This window comes from Zootoca vivipara, chromosome 2 (assembly GCF_963506605.1).
Source record: "Zootoca vivipara chromosome 2, rZooViv1.1, whole genome shotgun sequence".
NCBI classification, from domain to species: Eukaryota; Metazoa; Chordata; class Lepidosauria; order Squamata; family Lacertidae; genus Zootoca; species Zootoca vivipara.
This window is the reverse complement of record NC_083277.1, coordinates 42411708-42429051: the sequence shown is the minus strand read 5'-3', so window position 1 is coordinate 42429051 and position 17344 is coordinate 42411708. Positions and strand designations below refer to the sequence as shown.

The following is a 17344-nucleotide window of genomic DNA, read 5'->3' as shown; positions in this document are numbered from 1 at the left end:
CGGGGGGGGGGGGAGAGATAAGAGATCAGCAGCAGAGAAATGTGGCACAGCTTGCTTCTCTAGCAACAGCCAAACAGGAAGGGGGTAGGGATCTTCTGGAGATAGGCTGCTGGGGGGTGGAGGGGAACGTGCAAGAAAATGCCCATTGGGTGAATTCTGAACTGGCACCCCAGCTCCAGTTCTATATTTTGTCATGCACTGCAAATGCAAATGAGCAGCGGCTCTGGCAGGTTTTCATCAGTTCCATTTAGGTGGCAAATCTTAGTCTTCCAAAATAGCTCTGGGGTCAAGGCACAAGCAACAATGAAAGCACAGATGTGAGTGTTCCAGAAATAGACAAATAGAGGAAGATGGGAGCATTTGTGACAAAAGGAAAGCACAAAACCTTCAGCCTGGGAGAAATATGAAGGCAGAGCGACATGAACTTTAAATGGAAATTTGGTGTGTGCAGGAAGAAGACTGTGGAATACTATATATATATATATATATATATATATTCCTGCATATAAGACTACTTTTTAACCCAGGAAAATCTTCTCAAAACTCGGGGGTCGTCTTATACGCCGGGTCGTATTTCTTATACGGCGAGTATATCCCAAACTCTATATTTTAACTGGAAAAGTTGGGGGTCGTCTTATATGCCCAGTCGTCTTATACGCCGGAATATACAGTATGCCGCATTCCATCAGATATTTTTAATTTGTATCTCGCCCTTGGATACTAATGATAATTTTACTACTATTTTTTATTTAGTTGCTAACATAAATAATAATGACATATCAATGCATCAGAAGTTGGCAGGCATAACAGAGCATTGTTCTTGGCTCAATAAACCTGTGCAATGCTTACTGGGCTTATACCTTTTGCTCAATGCCTGGCACATTATGAGACTGGTTGATTGTCAATAAACGGATTCAACAAACTTCCCCTGTCCTGTGTGTGTGTGTGTGTGTGTGTGTGTGTGTGTGTGTGTGTAGGCTTTTGTAGTCACAATGTGGGAATTGATCTCCTGACTTGTTTCAATTACAGTACTTGTGTTGTTTTAATGGGACTGTTTGATTACATCTTTTAATTATGGGTTTTTATAGTTTAATGTTAATGTAATTAGTTTTTGCCTGTTGTCTTTGTCCATGGAGTTTTCTTGGCAGGGATACTGGAGTGGCTTGCCAGTTCCTGCTCCAGGTGGATCACGTTTAGTCAAAACTCTCCACTATGACCTGTCCATCTTGGGTGCCCTGCATGGCATAGCTCATTGTTTCTCTGAGTTATTCAAGCCCCTTCGCCACGGCGAAGCTACGAACATGAGTCTGACCAAACTGCAGGAGGCATGGGGTTACGAAGAGTCGGACACGACTAAACGGCAACAATTAGTTTTTATGCTTGGAAACCACTTAAAAGTTTCTTTTGGTATTAAGTGGCAAAATCATTTATTATTACTATTAACAGTAAGAAAACAAATTGTCAGTGACAGCCCCCCATACACACACACACACACACACATGTTGTTGTTGGCATCCGTCTGTCTTGGGAGACAAAGGATGAGTGAGCCTTCAGGAGTAATATCAGACCAGTGGAGAGTTATAGCAGCTGCTGTGGCTGTAGATACTAATATGGGAGAGACATGTTTTGTTGCAGCCGGGGCAGATGAAGGTATCCTAAGCATAGAACTATCCTGGTACCAACTTTGCAGGAGGTTAGAAAATCACCACCATCATCCAAGTCCACTCTGTAGATGAGTTGGCATAGGGAATGGGAGTCTAAGGAACCTATGGAACAGCTTGGGGTTGGCTGAATCTATACTGACCACCCTAATTTACAAGCGGCAATCACTGGTTTGCTTCAAGGTAATAATGTTTGCTGCCAAAGGTCTGGAAGCAATAACATTATTGCACCCTTAGATCAATAATGGAGAACAAATAGTCCCCCCCCCCAATGTCATTGGACCATCAGTCTCCAGTGTCATAGTCCTGTGCTGCCAGCCAACCAGCTGAGTCTCGAGGTGGGGGTGGGGGTACTTGCCTGGAGGTAGAGTCTGTATACAAGGTTGAGTCCAGTCCTAAGGTCTGGAATATCTCAGTTCACGTAGTCAGACAATACAGGAGTCAAGAAAGCCGAGGGTCCAAGGTCATGGGAAGCAAGAATCGGCCAGGAACGACAAATGTTTCCAGCAACTGACTGAGGCTGGAAACCCAGCTTAAGTTCTCATCTGGAGCAAGAAGGCTGATCTGCAGCAGGTGTGACTTGCCTTCTGCTCCTTCAGCCTGCTGCTCAACAGGTGAAGCTGACTCCTGGCCCATGACACCCAGCCAGCATGGCCAAAGCCAGGACCCTTCCATGCATCCTTTCTATTGTGCGTCCATTGTGCTCATGATGCTATTGGTGTGGTCACATGAAATCCCACTTTGCAAAAGTTTTGGAGTGAACACATTGCTTCATTTCCAATCAGCGCATATCCTGCTGAAATCCCAATGTTCTGATTTCTTTTTGTCCTTTTTTTTTTTCGTGCTGTAGCTCCTCCAGCAGCAATACATGGCAGCATGGGGAAATCCACGTCGAATGCACACTAATTGTGCCATGACTTTATTGCAGGATACACCCACCATAAAACATCCGTCTGAGATGATGGAGTCCAACCACATCCCTGCCTTGTTTGCTGATTTGCACCACGTTGCAAACAGTCAGTTAGCAACCCTCTTCTGAATTCTGGGGCTAATAAAAAGTCAAGTTTTCTAGCGCATGATAAATACCATGTTCTTACCACCTGAAGGTGCATCATCCAATAATGACAGGGCATTTGCAAACGCACACATGGAAACCTGCCCACAGTTACGTGTGCCCTTTTATCCCCCTTATTACAATTTCAGCAATAGGTGTAACTACTTAATTATCACATGGTGACCTAATTAAAATTAGTTTGAAACTCCCGCCCTGGATCAAAATGTGTGAAATGTCAATGAAATAGACCAGGCGTGGTTTGAGGTCTTTAGCTCAACTCAAATTTACTTTCCTGGGTTAATGGTGAAGTGTTGGCAGGTATGCCAGAACATTCCAGGTTGTCAAAGGTGTCGTTTTACAATGAAACACACACAGGGTTGTAACTGCAGCTGGCAACATGGCCTTTGAGCTAAGGAATTGTGTCCAGCAGGTGGCAGGATTTATAATTGTTTACTCGAGTCATCTGAGTCTTTTAGAAATCCCCAGGATTATTAGGCAGCGCAGGCAGGGTACTTTGCACTCAGGTGAGTGAAAAGCAAGGTTTCGTGTTTGTTTTCTAAACTGCAGATCCAATTGTGCAACACAGTTTAGATCAATGGCATGGATTCCAGAGCCCAGTCAGAGGGGAATTGAATATTTTTTGGGCCTCTTTGCTGCTGGTCAGTCTTCACCCCTGGAGGTGCACTCCATTCTCTATTGAGACAGATGGATTCCAACAACACAAATGAAGGATCCTAGGAGAACACTGGATCCAGCAGCAAAAAGTTTGTTACAGCAGTCCTAAGAATGTCTACTCAGAGGGAAGTCCTACTGAATTCACTCGGGCTTACTTTCGGGAAAAGTGGTTTTGGATCACAGCCATATTATTTCACTCTGGCCCAGGGAGCTGGTTCGTCCCCCTGCAGCCAAGCAGCAGCGACCATCAGTACGGTTGTGCGAGGTGCAAATGGGAAAATGCAGTGTGGCTAACAAGAGGTCTGAAAGCTAGCATAGAATTGCTTTGCAGAAATGCTGTGGAAACAGATATATCTCATTAGAGGCTACTTGAATCCAGGCAGAGCTGTCTAGCTGCATCCTTGCTTGTCTCATCCTTAACTGTGACATCTGGAGCCTCTGATTGCACTGAAACAGCTGCAAATAAGGGGGTAGGACAAAATACCAAGGTTAGTTAACATAGCTGGATTTGAGGGGAAACAACCAGCAGTGGGGGTGGCTAAGTAATTTTAGGGCATGGACTTAATGGCCTTATCCTCTGTATTCTGTTTAAATTGCAATGTGTATTACTTCAGTTGTGAGACACTCACTTCACATAACTCTTCCTTGCCGGTCTCCCTGCAGTCATTTCACGCTTTACAATCGTTTTACATTCCTGATACGTTAGGGCCACAAATGAACAAAAAGCAGTTTGCTAACCCTGATCAGAAAGAAACACCACAAGCGCCTGCACTTTTGCAATTTAATTGCCCTCAAATTATAGCAAAATCACATCTTTGGGAATAAAATGGTTACTTCTACTGCTCTAGTGCTCAATACATTTCTTTGGAAAGAAGCACTATTTTCTTGTAGAAAAGAATAATTTAAAATAAACATAATACATGGGCATCTGAAACCATGTTCATGTCTTGCTAGCTACACTGGGCTAAAAAGTCAAGGAAGGAAGGAGAGATACTGTGGTGACCTGCCCCAATCCTCCTCCTCATTATTATTATTACCGATAATTGAATTTATTTACCGCCCTATGCCCGGAGGTCTCAAGCTCAAGTTCACAGAAAAGATCAACATAAAAAACACAATATATATACAACAACTCAATAACATTCCGCCCCCTAAAAAGAGCCACATTTAAAAGGTATAGGATGTCAATCAGATCAACCAAAGGCCTGGTTAAAAAGGAACATTTTTACTTGGCGCCTAAAGGTATATAATGAAGGTGCCAGGTGAACTTCCCTGGGGAGAGCATCCCCCAGACGGGGAGCCACTGCAGAGAAGGCCCATTCTTGTGTTGCCACCCTCTGGACCTCTTGAGGAGGAGGCACATGAAGAACGACCTCAGAAGATGATATCAGGGTCCTGGTAGGTTCATATGGAAAGAGGTGGTCCTTGAGGTATTGTGGTCCTGAGCCATTTAAGGCTTTATAGGTCAAAACCAGCACATTGAATTGAGGCCGGAAACTAATTGGTAGCCAGTGCACTTGGACCAGGATTGGTGTAATATGATCAAACCATGTTACTCTGGTGAGCAGCCTGGTCGTTGAATTTGGCACAAGCTTAAGTTTCTGAACCGCCTTTGTTATATGCCTACATATATACATATAACACATGCCTACATGCGTTATATGCCTACATATAACACATTGCAGTAATCTAACCTTGAGGTTACCATAGCATAGACAACAGTAGTTAAGTTATCCCTGTCCAGATAGCGGCATAGCTGGGCCACCAGCTGAAGCTGATGGCAGGCACTCCAGGCCACTGAGGCCACCTGAGCCTTGAACAACAGCCAACGATCCAGGATACCCCCAAGCTACAAACCTGCTCCTTCAGAGGAAGTGTAACCCCATCAACAGCAGGCGATCTTCCACCATCCAGTGTAGGATACCACCCACTAATTGTGCTCAGTCTTATGTGGATTGAGTTTCAGTTTGTTGGCTCTCATCCAGTCCATTACTGAGGCAAGACACTGGTCCAGCACTTCCACTGCCTCACCTGCAGATGTAAAGGAGAAACAGAGCTGAGTGTCATCAGCATACTGCTGACAACGTACTCTGGAACTCTGGATAACCCCACCCAGCAGTTTCAGGTAGAAGTTAAACAACATGGGGGATAGGATTGAGCCCTGCAACCTTTTGAATCAAAAAAGAAAAGAAAAAAAAGGTTGCCACCTACCTACCCCTAGTTTGGAGAGATGCTCCAGAAGGATACTATGGTCGATGGTATCGAAAGCTGCTGAGAGGTCGAGAAGAATTAACAGGGATGTTTCCCTTGTCTCTCTCTTGACAGTGGTCATCATACAAGGCGACCAAAGCAGTTTCTCTGCCAAAACCTGGCCGATTGAAATGGATCCAGACAATCAGTTTCTTCCAAAAGCTCTTGGATATGGTCTGCAACCACTTGCTCCAGAACTTTGCCCAGGAAAGGGAGATCAGCAACTGGTCAGTAGTTAGTTAGGTTTTCTGAATCCAGGGAAGGTTTCTTAAGGAGTGGTTTTACCACTGCTTCCTTCAACCAGGCAGGAATCACCCACTCTTGTAAGGAGGCATTGATTACCTCCCTGGCCCAGCCAGCTGTTCCCCCTCTGCTGGTTTTTATCAGCCTAGAGGGTGAGGGTCTAGCGCGCAAGTGGTCGCTCTGACTGATGGTGCAAACAAGGCAAATGTTAGCATCTAACCTCATTCTCTGTCACTCTCTGGGTAGTGGTTTGGGAGCCCCTGGAGTTTGGCCTTCAAATCCAGCCCAAGCCACATGTAATGATCTCTGGTAGGCAAACAAGCCTTGATAGGAAGGAATGACTTTCTGGCAGTTTTATGTAAGTTTATTTACAAAAAGACACCCAGAGCATGGCTTCTCACCTGCTTGCATTTACGATAGTTGGTCAGTCTGAATCTTCGTCCTTCCTGCAGCAGGAAGGATGCCAAACTCCCGCCTTTTCCCTCTTGCCCTTCCATTGCCCTCTGATCTTATCCAGTTGCCTAGAACGGGGACTGAGAGGCTGGCCTGCCCCCTCCCCACTTCCACTCGACACAGACTCAGACCTCTGCTTATCTGCTGATTGCCTAGCATTGCTCTGGCTGCCTTCCAACTCTTCCTCCTCTTAGAGCTAACGGAGTCTTCCCTGGGAAGGGGGGTTGAACTGCCCTTTCTTGACTCTGTCAGCCAGCTCTCATATGCAGAGTCAGTCCCTCATTCACTTAGTTCAATTTCTGAGTCTAACTCTTCCCCTGTGCTCTGGGGGGCCATGTTCCTGACACCATACCCCTGGAAGTGATATGGTAGGTTAGCAAACTCATTTGTTAGCAGAAAGGTCCAGACCTTTCCTGGCCTCCTGAATTGGAATATGCACATGGTGCCATATATGGAAATAGATGACCATTTGCTCTGTGGGTGCTGGAGAGTCATTCACACAAACTCTTGCCTTATTTGAATATAGCAAGAAAAGGTAGTCTTCGTAGCTGAAAAGCGATTGCATGAAACAGACTTGAATGTGGTTCCCATTCTTACATCAGGTAGCACTGAATTCTTATGGGTGCAATGCAATCCTAAACACACTTACTAGAGAGAAAGTCCTATTCAATATAGTGGGACTTAACTTATTCTGAATAAACATGTACCGTTTTGCTTGTATGCAACTAAATGGATGAATTTTTGGACCACGTTACTTAATTTACTGTACTCAGCCCCCACCACCTTATGTGGGTTACATTCCGGGACCCCATGTGCGTTAGTGAAATAAAGTGCACCCACTAAAAAGTTTCTAGTGCCCCTTTCCCCCTGCTCTTCAGATCTCTCTCCCTCTCTCTTGCCACACAACTCTCTCTTCAACTACACTTGAAACTTTGGGGCCAGTTGGAGGCTGAAGGACGTGTGGGAAAGTGACTCCTGTTGTTGCTGTTCTACGCTGTGTGTCGGCTGTTAGATGGGGAAGCTGAGCAGCCTAAACAAAGCCCCAGTGTGCCTCCAGTCTATTTGGGGCTTCCTCTGCCCTCACTGACCGTCTCTTTGGGCTCTGGGGAGGCTCCTCACAAGCCATGAGGACTCCCCAGCTCTCCCCAGCATTTCCTGGTACGATAATATTTGTTTGTTTATTTCCTGGAGCCACGTGAGTAGTACGCAGGTAATGGGTGTGGGGGAATGCCCGAACTTTACTTCACTAGCTTTACTTTAGATTTACTCCTGTGTAATTTAAAGCTTGTCGGCGAACAAACATATTCCTTAAGACAGAGTCAGGAATGACAGCACACAAGGCTGTTTCTGTCAAACAAGTTATTCCTCTTTTAGGATTATATAGAACAGTGTTTCTCAACCAGTGTGCCTCCAGATGTTTTGGGACTACAACTCCCATCATTCCTGACCACTGGTCTTGCTAGCTAGGGATGATGGGAGTTGTAGTCCCAAAACATCTGGAGGCACACTGGTTGAGAAACACTGATATAGAACATTATATAAGGAAGAGCTGGATAATAGGTTCCTTGTGAAAAATGGATCAAAATTCTTTTTGGCAAAGAAACAATTATCTCTCATCATAAGAATGATGATGCCAGTCGCTTATGCCATTGTTAATTACACCTGGTAACCAAATAATCCGGAGCCTCAAGCCTTTCAACATTTCTCTATCACTTTCATCAAATGGCTTATTGTCTACTTAAAACTAGAAGTAAACACTTGCCAGGTAACATAGTGCTGCCTTGGGGAGATTATGAAACTGGTGGTGTGGCCTGCTTTTGTATGGAGTAGCCAGAGGTAGGGCTCCCGCATCTTCAATAGGAGAGGAAGATGTAGTTTACCAGGCAAACTCCACCTCTTCTACACAACTTTTAAAGGTGCAGGAGCCCTATCCCCCTTTTCACCTGGCCACCTTACTTCTGCTCATGGCTGGTTGGTTTGTTTCACTTCAGAAGTCCTTCAGCTATGGATACAAAGCCTTGAAGCATACACAGAAATGGACTAGCTTTCTGACAACCACAGTTGTCTCCTGAGTGAATGGTGACTGTTGGCGGATGAAGAAAATGTCCACATAGGTTGAAAGCACAGCAGCAAACAAACAAACCACATTCCAAAAGAGATAGTAGATAAATAACCTGTACAGCAGGCCAACCAATTGCTGGGAGCAGAAGAATTTCCCCATCATTCCTGCTTCCCACCATCTTTCACCTCTCTCTCTCTCCCCACCCCGCCCCATTTTCTTTTTGAAGCAGTGCTGGGAAATGCTGACATAGATGCATGACATAGACCTAGGATGCAGGATAGTGGGACAACAACACCACTGATCATTGACCCTGGATTTGAGGATGCATTTGGCGTGTTGGGGCTACTTGATAATGCTATTCTAGGCTGCATGAACAGAAGTATAGCGTCCAGATCAAGGGAAGTAATAATACCACTCTGTTCTGCCTGTTGGGATATTCCATTCTACCTTAAGGAGCAGATGTGTGAGATTGTTACATGTTACATGCCTGTTTATGTTCCAGCACAGTCTGCTGGGAACTTCTGCTGTGTATAGCTTTTGCTTTGGGACTCTTTCTGAGGAGACGAAGGAGAGACGACATGTTTTTCTTTGTCCTGATTAATCTATATATATATATAAATCGTGAAACAGCATTTTCCACTTTTCTCCGTAACCGCTTGACCGATCGTCCTGAAATTTTGACACAACAATCCAGGCTACTCCCCGAGCGTTGTTGGGGACAAAAATCCCTCAAATCACACATCTGGGCAGATATAGACCTGGTTTTCCACCAAGTCAAACAGCGCCCTCAACTGGCGTAATACCCCCTCCACCCCTCCAAATGACATCATCAACCAAGCAACTGAAACCACCAAGATGGCCATTATCAGACCCCTAGGCCCCCACCAAATAACCAACATTGCCAAGTGGAGGTGGGGGCCTGCCTGGAGGGGATGCGGGGGGGGGATAGGTAGCAGGGATATGTAATGGGTCAGAACAGGGTGGGGGGAGACACAGGGATGAAACCTGCCCTCTCCACAGTATCTCACCTCGGCTTTGCAGACTAGGCCGCTTTCCAGACTAGGCCAAATGGAGGTAGGGGCCTGCCTGGGGGGGGGATGGGGTGTCCGAATAGAGGGCAGGGATACGTAATGGGTCAGAACAGGGTGGGGGGAGACACAGGGATAAAACCTGCCCTCTCCACAGTATCTCGCCTTGACTCAGGGGGACTCTGAGGCTCAGAGGGATCTGAAGGGGGGCTATTACCCTCCATTTCACAGTCTAACACACAGCAACGCATGCAGGGCCAGCTAGTGCTTAATAAATCTGTTTGTAATTATGCTTTCACAAGCCTCTCCATGCCACTTCTGTTCGTGCAGCATGCTCTGCTAATTTAGTGTACTCAGACTTCTGAAGTCTGAGTCGCTGGCTACGTCTCTCCAGAGATCGGGGGATCATCCAGCATGTCGGCTGGAAGGGCATGATCCAGCTGGGGGCTAGCTAGCTGGCCTCTCAGCCCTCTCTGGATGGCGACACTGCCTTGGTCAGACTACACCTGGAGTACTGTGTCCAGTTTTGGGCACCACAATTTAAGAAGGATATTGACAAGCTGGAACGTGTTCAGAGGAGGGTGACCAAGATGATCAAGGGTCTGGAAACCAGGTCTTATGAGGAACAGTTGAGGGAATTGCATATGTTTAGCCTAGACAAGAGGTGAGTGAGAGGAAATATGATAGTTGTCTTCAAATATCTAAAGGGCTGTCACTAATAATAATAATAATAATAATAATAAATTTCTACCCCGCCCATCTGGCTGGGTTACCCAGATGGAACAAGCTTGTTTTTTCCTGTTCTGAAGGGAACCAATGAATTCGGAATTATTTTTATTAGTTTTCAATCACAATCCAATAATAGCCTCATTATAACAATACCAATTTATAATACAATTATTAATACCAATCGTTCAAATACCGAATTATATAATTTAGATAATAGCTCTGTTTTATCGTTTGCTCAGGTTGAAAGCATTGCTCGGGATGAGGCGGCGTGGAGGCATCCCCAAAGGTGCCACCGGGAAAATGCCGCTTAATTTGAGCCAAAGGCGAATCTCTCCGCGTCGCGACTCTACACTAATTTTGGATCGCATCCCAAGAATCCAGTAAGTGCAGAACGCGGCGGGCTGATCCTCCACCGCCTTTATTCCCCATCTCCGTCCATCGTCGGGCGCGGGCGAGCAGCTCTCTCGGCTTCGAAGCCGAGCGCAAAGCCGCCTGGGTGGCATCGGCCTGCCTTGTCGTGCGAGGAGGAGGGGAAGGGCCTTCCGTTGAGCCAACCCCTTTTCTGTCGGAGGCTGGGGAATCACGCGCGGCCCCTTGCCTTTAAGGTTCAATCGACAGAAAAGAAAGGGGGTGGTGGCCAAAGGCGCCGGCCGGCCGAGCCGAGGTGGTGGTGCTGGGGCGCTGCGAGCGCCGATTCCTGGGGTTGGAACACCCCCCCCCCCGCCCGCCCGCCGCGCAGCCGAAGAAGCAGGTGCAGCGAGGCAAGCGAGCTGGTGCGGCGCAAGGTGGTGGTGGTGGTGGGGTTTGCATTGCAGAGCGGCTGGGGTCGGGGACCGCCCGGGAAGGGGAGGGGGGGGAAGCCGGTGGGGAGAGGGGCTGGGAGGTTAACAGGCCGGCGGGGGTGGGGGGAGAGAAGACAGCCTCAGCTGCTGCTGCTGCTGCTGCTGCGATGGAGTGAGCGGACTCGGTGGGATGCAAGGCAGGCAGGCAGGCAGGCGATGGCAGCCGGAGGAAGGCGCTGCGGCATCGCTTGCGTGCGGTGCTCCTCCTGCGTGGCTCGCCCCCAGGCGCCGGTCGGTGGCGCATCGGGGACCGTGCGACGAGCAGAGGGCCCTGCTGTGTCACTATGTTGGCAGCGGGGGTCGGACTCCGGAGGGCCGGGCCGGCGTGGCTCAAGGCCGCGCTTGCACGGGCATCCCTGGCTTGGGTGCTGGCCAGTGCAGCAAAGGCAGCCGGGCGGGCGAGGGAAGGAGGGAGGACGCTTTCTCGACTAAAATAAATGCCCAGGCCCGCCTATCTTCTTCGCTCGTTCTTTAGGCCAGGCAGCCCCCTCTCCTCCGCCGACCGACGGGCCACGCGTAATGTATGGGTCGAGTGATCCGCCGGTTTGCGTCCCCTCTGCGAGCGGACGTTTTTGCTGTGTCAGCCCAGGAAGCGGTGTCGCTTCTGGCGCATTCACACGGTCGCTTGGCATGTCGGCTGGGATCCACCACCTCGGGGAGCCAGCCCCCGTTGGACACGGTGGGACTTGCAAGACTTCTAGTACCGGGCTGAAAGGCTCCAAAACCTTCTGTAAGTTCCCCTGGAAACCGGGCACCTTCCCCGTTACTCCGTCGAAGGCACGCTCGCCTCTCCTTTGTTTCTCGGTTCGTTGCTGTCTGTTTATGCTCGGAGTGGCAGCTGTAATCTGCTTTAGTGCTCGGAGGACAGAGTCAGGTGCTGATAATCGGCGGTTATTCCGGATTACTGGAAGATAGGTGTGTGTGATCCGATCTCATGAAGGACCCCTGGTGACCCGTGTCTTTCCCTATATCTGTAATGTCAGTGTAAAAGGTGCACTGGTTGTAGAAAGTAGGTTCTTCTTCTTCTTCTTCTTCTTCTTCTTCTTCTTCTTCTTCTTCTTCTTCTTCTTCTTCTTCTTCTTCTTCTTCTTCTTCTTCTTCTTCTTCTTCTTCTTCTTCTTCTTCTTCTTCTTCTTCTTCTTCTTCTTCTTCTTCTTCTTCAGCTTCTTATCCTGCATGACCATCCATCTGGCAGTGGCATGTGAAAAGCACCTGAAGCATGCCTAGCTCTGTCAAAGGACTTGGCATGTGTTTTGTGGACAGCTGAACCAAAGGGCGATAACACCTGGTATGTGGTACATTTCTGGTATAGAGAAAATGGAGACTATATAAAGTCCTGAATATTTGATTTTGCTATGCTGTAGGAAGGAGAGCCTCCAGGTTGCTATGTAGAAATCTGATGGGGCTAAATGAAAGTTTGTTTTGCATTTAACCAGTAATGTGGGTCCCCCCACCCCATGCAAATAGCTGTGGTGGGAAGGATTGGGACCTTGCAGGCAGGGCTGAAAGGTTTACTCCTCCCCTAGCCATTATCATGACATTGCCCCGAAATTTTGTGATGAAGGATGGTTGAGAACTATTTTATATAAATCACATGTAAGAATCATTTCCATCACCGGTGTAGCTATTTGCATTGAGACAAAAAATCCCTGTGTTCTTTAGGTTGCATGAATTCCACCCCCACAAAAACATCCTGTTTCCTTATACTGTACTTGCTTTAAAGCTGAAGAAACTAATTTCATAGTGTGGATGTAAAAATGGGTATGTTCTTCCAGCTCCTCCCCATTTTTTAAAACTCGAGCTGCTTCCCACTCTGCGCAAGAAGTCACTGTGTGAGGGAGGGTATTTTCATCAAGTATGAGCAGCAATGTATGCATTGCTAAATATGGTGGGCCTGTAGACACAGGCTGGACTGGCTTGTGTCTGCGAAACCATATCCATTTCCCTTTATTGCTGTGTGGAAGTATTGCTGTAATAGGTAAAGCTAAATTGGGACATGGGTGGCGATGTGGTCTAAACCACTGAGCCTCTTTGGCTTGCCGATCAGTAGGTTGGTGGTTCGAATCCCCGTGACAGGGTGAGTTCCTGTTGCTCTGTCCCAGTTTCTGCCAACCTAGCTGTTCGAAAGCACAGCAGTGCAAGTAGATAAAATAGGTAGCACTGTGGCAGGAAGGTAAATGACATTTCTGTATGCTCTGGTTTCTGTCACGGTGTTCCATTGCGCCAGAAGCGATTTAGTCATGCTGGCCACATGACCTGGAAACCTGTCTGTGGACAAATGCTGGCTCCCTCGGCTTGAAAGTGAGATGAGCGCCGTACCTCATAGTTGCCTTTGGACTTAACCATCCAGAGGTCCTTCAACTTATTGCTGTAATGTGGTTCTTCCAGTGGCAAAATATCGGAGAGGCAGTGAAGCTGATTTTCGGCAATAAGCATACACCAGTTATGCCACCGCTGCTGCTGATAGTAACCAGGGATTGTGAGAGTAACCAGGCAGCGTGCCCCGAATACCGATTGCTAGGAAACACCAGTGGGGAGAGAAACTGTTGCGCTCATGTCCCGCCATTGTGGCCACAAGCAGACCACAAGTAGAAAGCAGTTACCTTGCCAAAAGAAGCCTGCAGAGCAAATGGCTCTGGGTGATGCCAGCCAGGAATCCATGCCACATATGATAGCTGAAGGAGGGAAGGAACCTCCCAGTGCCAGCGCAAGGCAATTGCTGCATGGGGCAAAGGACAATGCAGTGTCTCCCTATAGAAGCTGAACAGGCTAGCCATTGATTCTTACTTCAACATTTATGATGAGACAACACCCTCTATGTACCTGAGGGCATCTGTCTAGCTTGGGGGTGGGGACAGGACACACTGCATGATGCACACATTTATTTTTTGTTGTCCTCTAACAGGAGAATGGCTAAAGGTCTTAGAAGGAGTGACTGGCACTGCTGCCCCCTGCATCTCAGCATCTGCCGCCTGAGGTGGCCTGCGCCTAACGATAGAGCCGGCATTTATATCTTCCTAGGCTCAGATGTGAACTTTGATGAATGCTAGGCCTAACACAGATATGTCTGGAATTCTTATGGCACAGTGGAGAATGCCACATTCACTACCCCAATCTAGCCTTTTAGCCGTGAAAGCACCACAATTTCAGCCCCACGTTCTAATACGAAAGCAGTAATGTACTTTCTCGCAATGCCCTTTATTATTATTACTTTAAGAACCTTCTATTCTGAAGCCATGACTGGAGGACAGGAAGGTTTTGCCGCTTGATGGTTTGAGACTTTAATGGAGGACCATGCCAGTCCCGAGAAGACTAGAGGAAATACTGGATGCGGCCGAGAAAGCTTAATATGTCAGGGAGGATTTGTTTGGTTATATGTTGCTCACTGCACTGTGTGAAGAGGACTGTGACGCACAGCTTCGTTTTTGCAAAAGGGAAGAGAGACTATTAATCAGATGGGTGCTGAGCCAAGAAGCATGCACTTAATTTTTGAAACAATATACTCTATAAAAGAAAAAGAAAAGGAAGAAAAATGGATTGATTTATCAAAAAATGTTGCTGGACTGGAAAAGACCCCTTGCAGTCATAGTAGAAGAAGCCAGGCTTATCTGGCAAAGGATGAGGTGGCTTTTTATAGTCAGAAACTTGTTAACAATCAAGGAGCCAGAGATTAGTCCACATGATTTCCTTATACAGTGGTACCTCGGGTTACAAACGCTTCGGGTTACCAACGCTTCAGGTTACAAACTCCGCTAACCCCAAAGTAGTACCTTGGGTTAAGAACTTTGCTTCAGGAGGAGAACAGAAATCGTGCGGCGGCAGCGGGAGGCCCCATTAGCTAAAGTGGTACCTCAGGTTAAGAACAGTTTCATGTTAAGAATGGACCTCCAGAACGAATTAAGTTCTTAACCCGAGGTACCACTGTAATAGCATTTCACCAACAGGAAGCCAGATGAGTGCTTTATTCATTATTATTACATATTTTACATATTTTATATCACCTCCCTCCCCACAAGGAGCTCAAAGTGGTGCCCAATGTTCTCCTTTCCCCACTTTATCTTCACAACAGTCTTATGGGGTAGGTTGAGCTGAGAGACTGTGACCACTGGCCCTGTTAGCTAGGGATCATGGGAGTTGTAGTTCCAAAACATCTGGAGAGCCAAGGTTGCCTATGCCTGGTGTAGATGAAGAAATTTCAGCATGGTGTAGGTGGCTTTTTGAAAGGTCCCAGGAGATGAAGCAATTTGATTGGTATTTCCAATTATTCCCTGGTTCTTAAACCTATGCGTAGGATTGCCAGCTACTTGGGGAGAGAGGGAAACCTGCCTTTGCCTCCTCATGTGCCTTTAAAAGCATTAAAAGTGGCTTGAGTTGCAGAGAACCAGCAAGACAAGCATGAGCACTTGCTACATGCTGCAGATCAAATGGTTGTTAAAAGCCCAGCTACAGGTCCCACATCAAGACCTGCCAACTGGTGGAAATGTTTTGAACGCATCTCCAAGGGAGTCTCCGGTTTAAATTGGACTAGGACCGTGCACAGGGGAAAATCTCTTTCATAGAAAGGTTTTAGGGAGGATGATCAGATCTTTGCTAAATAGGAAGATAAGTAAACTGGTATGTTGTAACTGTTTGTTGTAAGGTTGCATGAAGGACATCAGTTAGATTTGATAGTGGGTGCCAGAGGATGGAGTTAGGGGTAAGCCATGAAACAGCAAAGTTTGCAGCTGTCACTGAATTATTTAAGGTGGTTAAAAAAAAGAAAAAGGGACAGCAAGGATTATGGCTCATGGCTCAGTCAGTAGAGCATGAGGCTCTTAATCTTGGGATTGTAGGTTTGAGCCCCATGTTGGGCAAAAGATTCCTGCATTGCAGGGGGTTGGACTAGATGACCCATGTGGTCCCTTCCAACTTTACAGTTCTAAGGAGCTCCAAAAGGATTGTTCCAAAACGGAGGAAAGGATGTTAAAATGGCAAATGTGAGCCAGTGTAAGCAAATGTAGAGTGATGTACATTGGGGCAAAAAAAAATAATTTTAAATCCAAACTTTGCATATACTGTATGCTGATGGGATTTGAGCTGGCAGCAACTCACCAGGAAAGAGTTCTTTGGATTGTGGTAGGTGGCTCAAGGAAAACATTGGCCCTATGTGTGGCTGCTGTGAAAAAGCGAGCTCTTATATTAGAGATCATTAGGAATATAGTTGAAAATAAATCTGCCAATGCCACGATGCCCTTATATAAATCTGTGGTGCAACAGTGCTTGGAATATGTGACCAGTTCTCATCACTGTACTTTGAGAAGAATACTGCAGAGCTGGAAAAAGGTGTAGAAAGGAGCTTCTATGAGGATATCAAAGATTAGAATCTTAGAGCTGGAAGGGACCCAAGGGTCATCTTGTCCAACCCCTTGCAATGCAGGAATCTCGGCTAAAGCATCCATGACAGATGGCCATCCAACCTTTGCTTAAAAACCTCCAAAGGAGGAGAGTTCACCACCTCTTGTGGGAATCTGTTCCTCTGCCAAGCAGCTCTTACTGTCTGAAAGTTTTTTTGAATGTTTAGTTGGAATCTCCTTTCTTGAATTTGAAGCCATTGGTTCGAGTCCTGCCCCTCAGATCAGGAGAAAACAAGCATGTCCCCTCTTTCATGTGACAGCCCTTAAGATATTTGAAGACAGCTATCATATTTCCTCTCAGTCTCCTCTTTTCCAGGCTTAACATACCCACCTCTTTCAAGTGCTCCTCGTAAGGCTTAGTTTCCAGACCCTTAATTATCTTGGTTGCCCTCCTCTGCGCACTTTCCAGCTTGTCAACACCCTTCTTAAATTGTGGTGCCCAGAATTGGACACAGTATTCCAGATGTGGTCTGTCCAAGGCAGAATAGTGTGGTACTATTACTTCCCTTGAAGTTCCCTTGGAAACTACGCTTCTATTGATGCAGCCTAGAATAGCATTAGCTTTTTTTGCTGCTACGTCGCATTCTTGACTCATGTTAAGCTTGTGGTCCACCAAGACCCCTAGATCCTTTTCACGTGTACTGCTAGTAAGCCAGGAGTCTCCCATCCTGTATTTGTGCATCTGGTTCTTCCTGCCTAAGTGCAGAAGCTTACACTTGTCCCTATTGAAATTCATTGTTAGCCTGGGCCCAGTACTCCAATCTGTTAAGGTCACAGGAGCTTTGCTTGGCTCTTGGTGACAAAGAGCAAAACTCTTAAGCTTGTGTTCTCTGAAAGGAATGGACATGGTTGCTCCTTGCTGGACTTCCGACCCTTCGTCCACAATGGAGGCTTGTCCTAGGACTCTGCCTGGATCTTCTCCAGAAGATCCAATCCTGGCACAACTACTGCTTC

The 17344-nt window shown here is 46.8% G+C and overlaps 1 protein-coding gene across 1 annotated transcript in view; it reads left to right on the top strand.

Annotated features, from left to right (window-relative positions):
• Positions 1 to 11455: 11455 nt before the first annotated feature.
• Positions 11456 to 17344, top strand: part of ABHD6 (abhydrolase domain containing 6, acylglycerol lipase) — a 29626-nt gene continuing 23737 nt past the window's right edge. Inside the window, exon 1 of the mRNA XM_035106408.2 lies at positions 11456 to 11727. The gene's annotated coding sequence lies outside the window, so the exon portion shown is untranslated. The remainder of the gene's footprint in view (positions 11728 to 17344) is intronic.